This window comes from Rhinatrema bivittatum, chromosome 3 (assembly GCF_901001135.1).
Source record: "Rhinatrema bivittatum chromosome 3, aRhiBiv1.1, whole genome shotgun sequence".
Lineage (NCBI taxonomy): Eukaryota > Metazoa > Chordata > Amphibia > Gymnophiona > Rhinatrematidae > Rhinatrema > Rhinatrema bivittatum.
This window is the reverse complement of record NC_042617.1, coordinates 91,970,713-91,983,742: the sequence shown is the minus strand read 5'-3', so window position 1 is coordinate 91,983,742 and position 13,030 is coordinate 91,970,713.

Below are 13,030 nucleotides of genomic sequence, written 5' to 3'. Positions count from 1 at the left end.
AATCAAATTAAACAAGTGCAAGCTGCAATAATAAAAGGAGAAACACTTCTAAGCAAGAAGGTGGAAAACCTGGAAAATCTGCAGAGATATAATAACCTTAGAGTTATAAATTTTCCTAAGTGCAGGTTAGTTTCTCCAAGAGAACAATTGAAGAACTATTTCCAAGATGTATTACAATTATCTACAGAAGCATTACCTAAGATAACATCAGCTTATTTTGTTTCCTGGAAAAATGTTGGAGAAATGGAAAATCAACCAGCGGAAGGAGAATCATTGAATGTAACTGATTTGATTGAATCTTCTTATATATCTCAGATTGAAAGAAGAGGTACTTTATTAGTAAAATTTAAGTCACCCTCTGAGAGGGATGACTTGCTAAAATTGTATTTGCAAAATCGTACCTCCCTTTATCTGGGTCAAAGACTATGGATTTATCCGGACGTCTCTAGGGAAACCCAGATAAGACGTAAAAAATTTTTGGTTTTGGCAAATCAAGCCAGAACATTAGGGATACAAATTATGATCAGATTCCCTTGTAAGTGCGCTATGCGCGTAGATGGTGTAAAATATTCTTATTTTGATCCAGAGCAACTGGAGAAATTCCTGGAAACCCGACGTAGTCAAGGAACTGTGCAAGCAACTATAACTTCCCAACAGTTGGTTTAATGTTTTGTTTCTGCTAAATCTCACTATATATATGGTGTATATCCTTATGGTAATAAGTGCTCCTTTGAAATTTTGGATCCCCTACAATTGTTTTGTACACAGGAATACTCTGGTAATTCTAAATATGTAAAGAGAAGTTATATTTTGATTATACTTGCTTTTTGGTTCTTATATTTTTCAGGATAACTAACTGAATGTAAAATTTAATAATTATGTATATCCTGTTTTTCTTTAAACATTATACTTGATAAATGTATTAATGAAAATTTGCAAAATAAAAAATTAAAAAAAAAAAAAAAAAAAAAAAAGACTTTACAGCAGACATAGGAGACATATTGTATTTTGTTCAGTTCTCATTACCATCAGAAATGTCTGCATAGGGAGCAGAATTCATGAATTGTGCTCTGGTTCTCCTGACAGTTTTCACTGCTTCACATTATATATATATTTTTTCATCTATTAATAAACACTTAAGAAAATGGAATAGTAAAAAGGCTTTGTTTCAACTACTGGAGAATCTCTTTTACATGTGCAGACTTTGCAGCACAAGAGATTACTAAACAAGCTTGTCAATTAGCAACGAAGTTAAGCAGGATTACAAACAGTGCAGCAGCTGCATGAATTTATAGGGAAATGGAAAGCTGCAGGCTGTACCTTTAGCAAGAAGGCAGGCTGGGTAAACCCAACTGGTACTCTGTTATGCTTTAAAGGTTTTAGATTTGATATTTGATATTATATGAGTTTCACTGACTATGCACAACGGTGCACAACCCATGTACTAGCATGTGGGTTCCAAATTTACAGACACCTTTTTCTTTGTGACCAGGGCTGGAAAATAAACTATGATTAGAAATGTTTCTTAATGTTTGTCATTATAGTGATTTGTATTTGAAAAGAAAAGAGAAAAGAAGCTGAAGATTAATAAACTTTCAACTAAGTTAGCATTAGAAGAATACACTATGGCGTGGTAATGTAGTGTCTATAATTTGAGTTAATCACACAAAAATAAGGATTCAGAATTAACCATGACTTACAACATTTAGGGGTAGATTTTATAAACTTGCGCACACGCGTACTTTTGTTTGCGCACCAGGCGCGAACAAGAGTACACGGGATTTAAATAGATACGCACGTAGCTGTGCGTATCCATTAAAATCTGGAGTCTGCGCGCGCAAGGCTGCCCAAAATCGGCAGCCTGCCTCCGTCCCCTCCGAGGCCGCTCCGAAATCGGAGCGGCCTCAGAGGGAACTTTACTTCCACCCCCCCCCGCACCTTCCCCTCCCTTCCCCTACCTAACCCATCCCCCAGCCCTATCTAAACCCCCCTACCTTTGTTGCACAAGTTACGCCTGCCTGAGGCAGGCGTAACTTGCGTGGGCTGGGCCAGCCGTCGGCGCGTCATGGTCCAGTCCCGGGGCTGGTCCGGAGGCCGCAGCCTCGCCCCCAAAATGCCCTGATGACGCGCCGGCCGCGACACGCCCCTCGACACACACCCCGGAACGCCCCTGATGACATGCCGGCTGCGACACCCCCCCCCCCCCCAGGAAAGCCCTGGGACTTACACGCGTCCCGGGGCTTGCGCGCGCCGCCGAGCCTACTCAACATAGACATTTTGGTTTGTTAATGCTCTTTTTGTATTGTCTCACCCAATTTTGCCTGTCTCACCCAATTTTGCCTAGGCCATATTGAAGTAGAGATGTGTTTCCTGCATTCATTAGGTCTTAAAGTATTAAAAAGTAAACTTCAAATGTGTCAATTATAAATAAGATATTACGCTTTGTTCACAGTTTTACATAATGCAAAGACTCAGGTAATCACATTGGAACGCATGACAAAGTATGAACTCCTTTTACAATCAAGGAATATTATCTTTCATCACTGTTCTGCTCTCACCCCTGCTACTTTATTACCAGAAATAATTGATTCAGAGATTCCAAACCATGATTGTGCAGTACTGATGGAGTATGAATTACAGTCCCGGGAAGGCTTAAAAAATATCCCTCTTTCTAATGCTGACGCAGTTTATTTTGTAGATGGCTCTGCTCTCCATGAGGATACAGGCTCGCTGCAGATTGGATATGCTGTATGTACCCAGTGGGAAGTGCTAGAAGATGGACCTCTCACTCATGCACGATCAGCACAGACAGCAGAATCGGAAGCCTTCACTTGGGCTTGTTTTAGAGGAAAGGGATTATGTCTCACTTATGGGGCATCATGGAAAATGAAAGGATTTTTTAACAGCAAATGGAGAAATGATTAAGAATAGGTCCTTTGTTAAAGTTTTGCTAGAAGTTATCTTGTTGCCTCTTGAGCTGGCAGTAGTTAAATGTACAGGGCATAGCAAGGAAGATTCAACTGTAGCCAAAGGGAATAACTTGGCAAGATCAGACAGCCAAGCATGCAGCTCTGACTAACAATACTGTGGGAATTGCAGGATGCCCTTTGCTAAAACACATTTATTTATTTATTTATTTATTTAACGGTTTTATATACCGACATTCATCAAAGATATCACATCGGTTCACAGCGTAACAAGAAACTAGTGCCAGTGACGGCGCTTTACATCGAACAGGTTTAACATAATACAATTAAAAAATATTGGAACATAATAACTAGAGCAAGAGGAAAGGAAGGGGAAATAAAACATTAAACTAAAATTAGAATAACATGATTACAAGATAGTAAAAGCAGAGAAAAAAGGGGGGAAGAAGTGACAGAAGAATAAAATTAGATTAGTAAATTATTGTAAGCGAAGATTGCAGGTATATACAAAATGTACAATTATAGGGAATAATATAAAATAACAATAGTTCAGGGAAGGGGAGAGGTGAGGTGAGAAGGGGAGGGGGAGAGGTAGGGAATGGAGGGGGGAAGGGTAACACAGGAGGGAGGGAGAAGAGGAATGGTGTAAGCTTAGGTAGAAGCCGGTTCAAGCGGGGGCTCACCCGCTTATAGTGAAAAACCAAGTCAAGGGGGACAGAGAAGGGAGGGTGTAGATGAGAGCACGGGGACTTTAAGTATATGCTTTGGTGAAGAGCCAGGTCTTGAGCTTGCGCTTGAAGGTTTTTGAGCATTCTTCTTGGCGAAGTTCAACTGGCATTGTGTTCCAGAGAATAGGCCCGGCGATAGATAATGCACGGGCTCTCGTGGAGGTTAATTTGTAAAGTTTGGGTGAGGTGGTGGGCATGGTGGCGAGATGAATGTGTCTAGTGGGTTTATTGGCTTGGTGAAATCGGAGGGTGTCATTGAACCAATTCATTTCAGGATTGAACAAGGCCTTATGAACGAGTGAGAGAGCCTTATATTGTATACGGGAGGCTATGGGAAGCCAATGTAGATCTTTTAGGACCGGTGTGATGTGGTCGTGTCTGTGAGTGTTGGTCAAAATCCGGGCTGTTGTATTTTGTAGTATTTGAAGGGGGTGGATGGCATTGTTGGGGAGTCCGAGGAGAAGGGAATTACAATAGTCGATTTTGGCAAAGATAATGGTTTGTAGAACCGTACGGAAGTCAGGGGGATGAAGTAGAGGTTTAAGTTTTTTAAGGGTGTGAAGTTTAAAAAATCCATCTTTTATTATACTACTGATGAATTTCTTCAGTGTGAGGTGGCCATCGAGAATGATACCCAGATCTCGGACTTGTTGAGCAAATGGGATGTACATAGGGGTACATTTTCAAAAACAGCGCGCGCGCGTACTTTTGTTCGCGCACCAGGCGCAAATAAAAGTACACTGGATTTTATAAGATACGCTTAGCCACGCGTAATCTTATAAAATCTGGGGTCGGCGCGTGCACGGGGGTGCACATTTGTGCAACTTGCGCGCGCCGAGCTCGGCGCGCGCTGCCTGTTTCCTTCCACCCCCCCCCCTGCACCTTCCCCTCCCTTCCCCTACCTAACATACCCCCCCCTGGCCCTATCTAGACCCCCCCTACCTTTATCCGAAAAGTTACTACTGCCTCTGGGCAGTAGTAACTTACGCGCCCAGCCCCGGGACTTGCGAGCGTCCCGGGACTTACGCACGTCCCGGGGCTTGCACGCGCCGCCGAGCCTATGCAAAATAGGCTCGGCGCGCACAGGGGGGTTTTAAAAGGGTTATGCGCGTACCTTATGCACGTAACCCTTTTAAAATCCGGCCCATGGAGAAACAAAGACTTTAATATTAAAAACTTGATTCAGTGGCAGGCGCAAGATAAGGATTATTGGAAGATGTGGGCAAAAAGGAGGGGCCACTATCCAAAATCAGGAACAAGATCAAATATGGTTCAGCCCAAATGACGAAGTAGTGGCCCCCCGACATATACTGCCCCATATTTTACTTTCTCTTTATCAGGCATCTCATGCAGCTCCTGCAGCATTAGTGGTTATGTTCTTTCACCACTGGTGGGGGCTAGTTTTAGCAGTCAGGGCTCTGGCTATTACCATATGTTCTCAGTGTATGCAATGTAATTTGTACAAAGCCTCCAAGGGTTTGATCATCACTCCTGCACACCTAAAGCGCCCTCTGACCCTTTCTTGCAAAACCCTCCACTGCTCTCATATTTTCACAAGAGATATATCTTAACCATTATTTGTTTATTTTGCAGAAAGTTTTGACTTCACACTGGCAGAAAGTACAAGCATGTTTTCCTCCAGTGTACCCTGTGTCCACTGAGAGTGTGCAACCAGGTGATTTTGTTTTTCTAAAGATTCTCCAACAGAAGAACTCCTTGTCCCCGAGGTGGAGGGGACCCTATCAGGTACTTTTAACCTCACATTCTGCAGTAAAATTAGAAGGACACCCTACCCGGGTACACCTTTCTCACTGTAAAAAAGCTTACAGTACTACAACCGCAGAAAGCTCCAGGACATAGAACTCTCTCACGAGGCTACTGGAACAGACATGACCCTGCTTTTGCTTCTCTGGGCAAACTGCACTGATACAATGACCGTCACCTACAAAAGGGGTTACTATTGTGTGGTGAAATATCGTCTATCTGCACGATGGGACTTTGTGCATGAATGTTTTGACCATGAACTAAACATGACTGTTTACCTGTAGAAGGTCTACAACAAGGTGGTGGCTCTCTCCGGGGCACATCCTTCATACTGCGGGGACTATAAGCAAAAATGCCCCAGGTATCCTCCATGCTTTAACAAGACTCTACCTCGTTGTGACCGCAGCAAGAGCAGCCAGTCAGTCTATGCGATTCGCCAGCTGTGCCCTATGGAGGCTGAGAAAAGGATTCGGGGAACCTGCCCTACTGGTTATGGACACAACCTCAGGTGTACTGGGAACTATAATCATGTTTGAGTACACCCCTTCGCCCATGTTTCTGCTTGCCAAGGCTTATGTTGAAGCGCAAGGCTGCTCTGTGTTGGGCCTTCCTGTTGTAACCGGAGGGAACATATCAAAAATCTACTTCACGACCTCTGAGGTAAAAGTGAATGACAGAAGACTATCAGTTTATAATACCTTAGGACTGTGGTTCTTTGCACCGTGGGGAGCAGTAAAGATTATTTTCTTAATATTATTGCTCAGTTTTCCTTTGGATACATTGTACCATTGTTTTCTTTCAACAAACATCGTCACAACTGATTTGCCTCTAAGAGAAGGGGCAGGTCACCTATTTGATTTCCAGATGGACCATGATCCTTTCATCGTATTTTGAGGACTGTTTTTCCTGGTTTAAGAGTTTTTGAAATTGAAAGTGCTTTAAAAAAATCTTTCTGCCACTGTGAAAGTCACAATGAACAAGACAATAAAGATTATGGGACTAATGCAATTAGAGATCAAGTCTCTTAAAGAAGTAGTTTTAGATAATCGTATGGCACTAGACGTGTTGCTTGTTGACAAAGGAGGGGGTTTGTCAATTTATTAAATTCTTCTTGTTGTTCCTATATTAATAATGATGGTAGTATTAGAAATCACATGCAAGCTATAGATAATTTACTGACACACTTTTCTCACTATACTGACACAGAAAACCCCTCCTGGGATGTTTTTTGTATGCACTATGAGTGAAAATATAATAAATCTTTAAGACAAGCATTGCCCCCTGGACCAAAAGGAGGGACTGTGATAATAAAAAATTTATGGTAGGCATCTGTGCAGTGGAATTCCAGGGGGGCACTGCTTGCAATTTGAGGCCTTCTTTCGAACTGTCTCCCTTTAGATAGCAGAAGAAATAAAGTATCTCTTTGTAGTCTTAGACACACAGTAAAGAGTCATAAAAAATGTAGATCTTCAAGGTTAGTTAGTTTCCCAGGACTCTTTGGAATGTCAGATGTAAGCAAATGTTTCTTTTCACCTTGTGACCTTAAATCAAAGGAGTGTTGTTTTAATTACTAGGGCAAAACTGTATTTAAGACTAGCCAATTCAATATCTAACCAACAGCCCGATACAGTAAAGTCCGTGGGAGAGCGGACGAACGCCCGCTCTCCCGGCGTGCGCACCGGCCCCTCGCCGGTGCGAGCGATCCAGTATTTAAATGAGGCGACGCGGTGCAAACGAGGAAAAGGAGGCGCTAGGGACACTAGCGCGTCCCTAGCGCCTCCTTTTTGTCAGGAGCGGCGGCTGTCAGCGGGTTTGACAGCCGACGCTCAATTTTGCCGGCGTCGGTTCTCGAGCCCGCTGACAGCCACGGGCTCGGAAACCGGACGCCGGCAAAATTGAGCGTCCGGTTTTCGGCCCGACAGCCGCGGGCCGAATTCAAAATTTTATTTTATTTTTTTTTTACTTTTTTTACTTTTGGGGACCTCCGACTTAATATCGCTATGATATTAAGTCAGAGGGTGCACAGAAAAGCAGTTTTTACTGCTTTTCTGTGCACTTCCCTGGCGCCGGAAGAAATTAGCGCCGACCTTTGGGCGGCGCTAATTTCTTAGAGTAAAATGTGCGGCTTGGCTGCACATTTTACTTACTGGATCGCTCGGGCATACCTAATAGGGCCATCAACATGCATTTGCATGTTGAGGGCGCTATTAGGTGCCGCGGGTGGGCCGCGTGTTTTCCTCCCCTTACTGAATAAGGGGTAAGGGAAAACACGCGTCCAGAGCAGGGTGACAGTGCGCTCCGACGGAGCACACTTTACTGTATCGACCTGCAAGTCAGTCTCTCAGGCTTAGGAGCTGACTTCCTTATGTGCATAAGAAATAAAGGCTTTTGATTATGAGAAATACACTGTCTCTGTTGTCCTTTGGTAAACTTTTTTCATAACACATGCTTAGCTGACTCACTCCTTGGGAAGGCCGGAGACTCTTTTCCAGGGAAAGGTGACATTTTACACTAGGCTTTTATATATAATTATTTCCTATTAACTGGGGAATTTACACTTGCTTATTGTGCTGATTTATTGTATATATATTTTGTTTTGTTGTTTGTCTCAGGTGTTCTCATAAGCACCTATATTGTACATATTTTATACAGAAAAATATAGTATTCATTGTTTTACATAAGACATAGTGAGTGTTGTTATTCCAGTTTGTTTGTGTAATACAGACTACAAAGCAAATACCCCATACCATAGCAGAAACCACTACACCTCTCCAGCCCCAGTATAGCCTGCTCTCATCCCCCAGCAGCCTCAGCATAGTCAGCCTCCCTAATCCAATTCTCTTCCCCCAGTCCAGCCTACCCTCCCCAGGCTGAGCCCCTCCCCCCAGTGGCTCTCCCCAAATGGTAGATAATCGTACACATGGCATGCAGTACATAAGACTGGATTCCCTCCCCTTTACTGCTGGACTACTGTCTGTATTGTAATTTTGTTCATTTGGTAGCAGTTTAAAATTTCTAAGAGAATAGAAATGTTCAAAGCACTTGTTATCTATTGATTTATTTTTTATTTATGAGTGAGCCTCCAGGTACTACCATTAATCTACGTATAACTGCCTGGTTACACCTTTTACTGACCCTAATTTTGAATTAATTCCTTATTATTATATGAAATAAATGAAAATGTATAAGAAATGATGGTTTAGCACCTGTCTTCCAATTCTCTGCTACTGCAGAGAAGTGGGGAGGTGGAAGCTAGGCTGTTGGAGCTGAAGCTTCTGCCAGTGATGCTGGGAGGAGTATGCAGATAAGCCTTCTGCTACTTATAAAAAAAAAAGTACAAGAGTTGTGAAAACTCAAACTTCTCTGGCTCACAGTATCCTCTACTAGAAAAAATACACAAATAAGTATTCCAGTTCTCTGATGCTGCAAACAATATGGAAGCTGAAGCCTAGACAGGGCACAGCTACTTAACTGGCTAACTTAGGTCTAGATTTACTAATCCAGTACATGGCAATATCATTTTATTTTTTTTATATTCTGCTTTTCGGTACTTCAAACCAGATTACATTCAGGTATTATGGGTATTTCCCTATCCCCACAGGGTTTACAATCTAATTTTGTACCTGAGGCAATGGAGGGTAAAGTGGCTTGCCCAAGGTCACAAAGAGTGACATGAGTTATGCAGCATGTAAAACATGTTAAATGCTGTTTATAGTACAATTATAACAAAGGATTTTTCCCCCTATGGAAATAAGCTGATAAGCATGCAGTTGCATGCATAAAATTTCCTAATGCATACAAATCAGCATATGCATAGGCAATCCAATGCTAATAAAATAACACAGCTGACTTTGAAAAATGTCAGTCCTGTTACTTTATCACCTACGCGGGTCCCCAATGCTCCCGTGGTAAATTTAAAAGGCCAAGGTGCCCAATATTCACCCCTCAAAAGGCAAAAAAAAATCACCCCCACAGCCTACCGAGGAGTCACTGGTCCCCGAAAATGAAAAATAAAGAAATGCCACATGTGTGGTGACAATCCTTTCCTTTCCATTCCCCCCCCCCCCCCCCCCATCCCATCCCATCCCTACCCGAGTATAAGATGTGAATGTAGTAGGATTCAGAGTTTTGGGATGATGTGAGGCGCTATGGGGTCTGGGCTCATACCTGTGGATGGTTGGCTCCTTGTTGGCTGTGGCAAGAGCCTGACTTGGAAATGCCCTGTAGGCTAAGAGACCTGGGGGTAGATTAAGCTTGCTGGCTTCTGGCAGTTAAGCTACCAGGGCCTGTTTTTTTCTTTTGGAACTGTAATGCCAACTGGTCCTGCATTGTTGAAGGTAACATGAACCCCAGGTCAAAAAGAAATATATGGCCACTTCTCCTCCATGCTTCACCACTCCTTCCCTCGGCCTGGAAAGACCAAGCATCATGAGCACTAGACTTGCTGGGAAAGAAGGGCAAGCTGAGGAATCCAGTGATTGGCTGTGGAATGTGTCCTCATGCATTGGTAGTGGCAACAGCTGTGGCTCGTTGTGATTGGCTCCAGGTACACATGGACAATTTAATTTTCCCCTTTCCGAGATGGCCCCCCTCCTTAAAAACTGATGCGGGCATTTTATCAGCTCCTTCGCTTCCTCAAATCTGCTGTTCCATGCTGCCATTTTTTACATAAAATAGAGGGTGCCGATGCAGGCACCACGCCTATGACTGCAGGGTTGGTGGAGGAGTGGAGGAGCAGCGTATCACAAAGCCATGTGGTAGAGGCTGACCTGTGCTTGCGGAGAGGCTCCCTTTAGTGAATGATGGTGGTGTGGCTGGACCTGGGACTTTTGAGTGGCAGTGCAGTGATTGGGAGCCTTCAGATTTTGCTCCTCCTGGAGCTGGTAACATGATTACTAGGACAACACTAGCCGGTGAACGTTTGGGGAGCGCATCCAGGGTCTAGGTCTAGCATGTCTTTCCATAGGTCAGTAATTTGGAGTTTGGGGAAAGACAGGCCGAAAGGAGTGATTAAGGGCCAGGAGTTGCCTCATCCAGTACTGAGGCTTGTTACAGCAGACATCCCAGAGGGTTGAGTAGACATGGGTGAACATGAATGAGGTAGAGAGCACTTTCCTGGGTTTTAGTACTCCTGAGAATGTGCGTGGATCCTCAGGGATTATGCCTAATTCTACTCCCTTGCAGGTTGGTCTGGAGTTTGGCCAGATACCCGGGGCTTTGGTTCAATGGGCTGTGAGGATGAGCTTCTATATTGCAGGATTAGGCCTCCCCCTGAACCCATCAGCTGGACTTGGTAGCAGTTTGCCTTCAGGCCAGTATATGCCTTCACTGAGCTGGGGATTTTCTATGAGAACCAGCCAACCTCTTGGTCCCGGCCTTGTTTCATGGCCTCAGGGGTTGTCACAGATCCCCCTCCCGTATGTGCTCATACTAAATACTCCAGTAAGCTTGGGTTAATATCACACCCCTGCCCCCAAGTAGCGAGATAAGTGGCTTTCTTCGTTGCAGCTGTCTCAGTCCAGCATAGGGGCAGAGATACAGGTTGCAGAGGACCAGCCAGGAAGACTGGAGGAATTTTCCAGCTGGTGCAAGGCAGCTTTGGGGATCGATGGCAGACAGTGGGACTAGGACAGCTGCTCCTGCAATTGCAATTGAGGCTGGAACAGGTGAGTCAGCTGCATCCATCCATGAGATATTGCAGATGGGTGTGGCTCTGGTAGAGCAGGATGGTAAGGGGGGCCTGAGATTAAGTCAGAGGAGGGGAAGACAAAGAAAGTACAGGTGTAGGCATAAGAGCTCTTCTAGGTCCAAGGACTCATCTTTGTCAAGCTCTTCATCAACATCAGATAACCCTCCTACAGAAGTGCATCTGCTGATTGGTGCTGAGTGGGGCCTACCATCACAGGTAACCCTTTCTGAATTGTGGAAGGGTGGTCATGAAGTCAGTGCGCAAAAAAAGATCAGGAAATGGCAGTAAGATATATTTTTTTGTTGGATGGATGAAAGGGTAGCTCGGATAAGAAAAAAGCAAAGAAAGATGAGATGCATAGGAAAGACCAGAAAGTGGCCAGGAATATACTGAAATGGGTTCACTTTTTCATGCGCTTAGCAAGTGTGGTGGGTCATTATGACCTCCACTCAGTAAGATCCTCTTCTGGCGTATGCAGATACACTAGTAGTGGCTTTCAAGGACTATGAAGGGTGGGTATGGCTTTATTATGGTGAACATTTCAGGGATAAGATGGATGAAAAAAAGTTTGTGACATGGAGCACGCAGGATGTTGGATTGTGATTGACGCAAATGACTAACAAGTCAATCAGGTGTGGACTGAAAGCCTCAGCCCTTTCTGCTGCTGCATTAAATGTCTTAGGCAAAGTGCCAGCAGGCATACTGGATGTATGCGACTGCTTCAATAAGTCTGCCTATAAGTTCTCTGACTGCAAGTTTAAACATATCTGCTTGGTCTGCAGCACCGGTCACTCAGCTCTTAAGTGCCCCATGAAATCTGGCCCTGGGGAATCAGCACCAACTAAGTAGTATGATAAATAGGGCTCCCACACCTGTCAGAATGGAAGCTTTAATTGGATAGATAGCCTGACAGGGAGGGTAATAAGCCTCTGTTGAGTGGGTTTTCAGAGGGCTTTCTTATCCTATATTTTGGTCCAGGGAATGTGAGTGTGTTTCTAACTCACGGTTGATTTCTAGGCATCAGGATATGGTAGCTAGTAAGATCCATGAGGAATTGTGAATAGGTAGAATCAGGGAACATTACTCATGTCTGCTGTATCAAAATATGTTTTTGTTTTCTATGTTGGCAATGAAAACCAAGAAAAAGCAGGGGAAGTTCCATCTGATTCATAATTTATTTTATCCAGCAGGGGATCGGTGAGTGATTTTGTGCCTAGGGAATTGTGTTCAGTGCATTACTTCTCTATTGATTTTGTGGTACAGGTAGTGCAGCATTAAGGAGTTGGGACTTTGATTGCCAAGGTGGCTTTTCCACGTGTAGCTATTCACCCTGCTTTCCCCTGTTGGGCTTTGAGTGGGAGGGAGGCTTCTATGCGGACCAAGGTTTGACTATATCAGGGGTGAGCAATTCTGGTCCTCGGATACTGCAAACCTGTCAGTTTTCAGGATATCTCTAATGAATATGAATGAGAGAAATTTGCCTGCAAATGAGTCAGGGTGCACGCAAATCTCTCCCATGCATATTCATTGTGGATATCCTGAAAACCTGACTAGCTGGGGGGGGCCCCAGGAGAGGGCTGGGAACCACTGTTCTATTTCCTCGTTCCTTATTTGAGGTTGACTACTACATCCATTCACGGTGTTTATGGTTCAAGTAGTGGGTAAGGCTGATATGGTTCATTATCTAGATGACTTCTTGTTCATAGGTGGGGGGCAGAGTTTAAAGATTGTGAAGAACTGCTAGCATTTTCTTGTGGGTAGCAGAGCAATTTAGCATATTCAAAGTAGAGCAGAAAACTGAGGGCCTGCTTTTTGGGTGTGGAGTTGGACTCTGTCTCAATTTCTCACCCTCTCGAAGACTAAGGTGACTCAACTGAGATCCATTACACAGCAATTTTTAGATACCAAGAAAGCTACGTTGG